Here is a 3,625-nt window from a genome sequence, read left to right on the forward strand (position 1 = left end):
TGACGATAAATTTCAGAAATGCTTGAAACTTCAATATTTCGAAAGTTAAGGATGCTAATTTACTCAAAATAGATACACCCGGCTTACCATGTAGCGGTAGATTTCGTAAAGGTGAAAAAACATTTATTTAATATTTGCGCCGTTGGTTACTCGTGAAGACAATGCTGGAAACAACAAGCAGCCGGTAGCAGCTGCATCCGGCTTATATCCCTTGCTGATAATGCCTACTGTAGTGTTAATACTATTTACTATTGTACTTTGTTCATTTTTGTACTTTGTTATTTTTGAAATTATTGAATTAAGTTCTTTTTCAATTTATGTAAATCAAAAAGAAAATTTTTGATTACTTCAGAATTTTTTCTTCTTTGAAATAAAGAATACGTTAAATTAAAATTAAGTTTATATAAAAATAAAATTTTTAAATACGCTACAATTGGCGATCCTGCCAGGAGCAATATAAGAAATTACATTAAGCTGATATATTGATTTTGTACACTTGGTTTGTTGCTCCGCGGTACTAGTCCACAGATGATGAGATGTTACACCAAAATGTTGAAGTGCAATGCTTCGCAATAGTCAGCAGTGAAAAAGAGTAGCATCATTGCAAGCAGCTGGCATATTCCAACACGCACTACTACCACCACCGTTATCACCACCACTTGAATCACAGCAGCTGCAACATCAGAAAGCAATATCCCCATTGCGTTTTGTTGAAGATCAGCAATCACAATTAGTAGAGCAACAACAGCAACAGCTTCAAACGCACCAATGCGCATTCAACGACACTAGCACAATTGCCGATATCATTGATGCATCTGCATTAGAAGCAGTCACTGGAGAAGATATTTTAAGTGCTGATATTGCATCAACCAGTCAACAACAACCACATAACCAGCAGCAGCAGCAGCGTTCTCAAGATCAAGAACAGCAACCGGAAAGTTTGAGCGGTGCTCAATGCTCCTCTTTGAGTGTAATAGGAGAAGTTCCAGCTGGTAGTAGCGCATTAACAGAACGAAACAAAACATCTCCAACATCACTGCCATTGCTGCTGCAGGAGGAAGAAGACGAAGAAGCAGACACAGGCAACGAGGCTAGAGCATCGAAGTCACCCGCAGCAGTAGCGGCATTAGCAGCGACCACAGCAGTAGCGCTAACATCAACAGCAATCTTAGTTTTACTGGTGAGCTGTATTGTATAACTTTAGCGCTAGTTTTGTTGAAAATAATTAAATACAGAGTTTAATTGTTATTTATTAAATATTACATATATAATATTTAATTTTTTAATTGTAAACTTCCCTTTTCTGAGGTCTTTTGATATTTGCTCAAATTCAACATGATACACATACATCTACACGAGATAATTTAAATGAAACCCTTATTGATTTACAAAATAGTACGTTTAATGAACAGTTAACAAATCCGTATGTCGATCGAAATAGTAATGAGATTTGTGCTACATCGGTCAAACTATCACAATTCTGGACAAGTTGTCCGGAAGCGTGGGTTATTCATGCAGAAATGCAGTTTAGTACCAAAAATATTACACAAGAAACAACGAAGTATGAACATACAATTACTGCACTTCCGCAAGAAGTTATAATAACGATTTTAGACTTTATTCAAAATCCGCCCGAAAATAATAAATTTACCTCACTTAAGAAAATTTTAATTGAAAGGCATTCATTAAGTGAGAATGCGAAATTAGACAAAATTTTATCGGATACTGAAATGGGTGATCGTAAGCCCTCAGAATTTTATCGGTCGCTTGTACTGCTTTCGGGTTCCAATTTTAGTCAAGAAATTCTTAAGAAACTTTGGATGAGGAAGTTACCGAAGAACCTAAGCGTGATTTTAGCTAGTTCTAATTCAAGTAGTATTAGTGAATTGACGAAATTGGCTGATAATGTTTGGGAGGTTATTAGCAAAAGCGAGATAGCTTCAGTTAATGATTTTCAAAATTCAAAAGGTGAAAATGCTGTCACGGCTAATTTGGTAACACTACTTCTCTTATTTTTAAAAATTTTGAAAAACTTTCTTTGGAATTATGTGAAATGAGGAGGGAAATGAATCAAAATTATTCAAGGTCACGTTCAGTGAATAGGAATCGTTTTAGGAGCCCTTTTAGATATCGATCAAAATCACGCGACAATCCGAATTGGTTATGTAGATATCATTATAAATTTGGAAACAAGGCTAAAAAATGTGAACAACCATGTGCATTTTCGAAAAATAATAGTTCAACAAACTAAAATCGTCCGTTGTTGCGGCGACAAACAACGGGAATTTGGACATTTCCACACGTCGCCTTTTTATATTTGATAAAACAAACAAACTAAATTTTTTGATTGATAGCGGAGCAGAAATTTCGGTACTTCCAGTTTCTAAATTTTCGAATACTAGGAAATCTTCAGATATAATTTTAACGGCAGCTAACGGCTCAACTATTTTTACATACGGGAAGAAACTTTTGAATATTAATTTGGGTTTAAGGCGTGAGTTCCTTTTTACATTTTTGATTGCTGATATTGCGAAGCCGATTATAGGAGCTGATTTTTTGTGTAAATATGGACTTCTTATTGGTATTAAAAACAAGTGTTTAGTAGATCCGTTAACAAATCTATCAGTTAATACAATTTCGTACTTTTGCAATGTCCCTCTTCCGAAAAATTTTTTCAGTAGATGATCAATATACAAAATTATTGAAGGAATTTCCATCCCTTATTTCTGAGCCAGATTACTCAAAACCGGTTAAGCATACAACGGTTCACAGACTTGTCACTGAAGGAAACCTTCCTTTTTCTAAGCCAAGGCGCTTAGATCCTATCAAATTTAAAACCAGGGGTTTGTAGACCATCAAATTCATCCGTGGCATCTCCACTTCATTTAGTACCAAAAAATGAAGTTAATGACTGGCGTCCTTGTGGTGATTTTAGAAGACTTAATAATGTGACTGTACCGGATCGTTATCCTTTGCCTCATATTCACGATTTTAATATGAACCTTAGGAATAAAAATATATTTTCAAAGTTAGATTTAGTTAGAGCGTATCACCAATTTCCAATGGCAGAAGAAGAGATTTTTAAAACGGCGATTACTACTCCTTTCGGTATGTTTGAGTTCACCCGAATGCCTTTCGGGCTGAGGAACTCAGCACAAACGTTTCAGAGATTCATCAACGAAGTAGTAGGTAAATTAGATTTTGTTTTCGCGTATATTGATGATCTACTGGTTGCAAGTGAGAGTGAAGAACAACATTTAAAGGATCTACAGGTACTTTTCGAACGTTTGTCTGAGTATGGTTTGAACGTCAAACCAAGCAAATGCATTTTTGGTGTTCCAAGTATAGATTTTTTAGGACATTGTTTATCTGAGGCAGGGATACAGCCTTCTGTAAACAGAGTAGAAGCGATTCGCAATTTTGAACGACCGAAGTCAATAAAACAAGCGCAAAAGTTTATTGGTATGGTTAACTATTACCATAGATATATTTCAAAATTAGCTGAGTTTACTGGAGTTATATATGATTTAATTAATAAAACAAGTAAAAAGCGAGACAAAATTTTGGTTTGGGATGACAAATCCATTAAAGCTTTTGAATGCATTAAAGAGAAGTTTGCATCTAA

The sequence above is a fragment of the Rhagoletis pomonella genome, unplaced genomic scaffold, assembly GCF_013731165.1.
Source record: "Rhagoletis pomonella isolate Grant_MI unplaced genomic scaffold, Rhpom_1.0 Rhpom_scaffold_02054, whole genome shotgun sequence".
Classification (NCBI taxonomy): Eukaryota; Metazoa; Arthropoda; class Insecta; order Diptera; family Tephritidae; genus Rhagoletis; species Rhagoletis pomonella.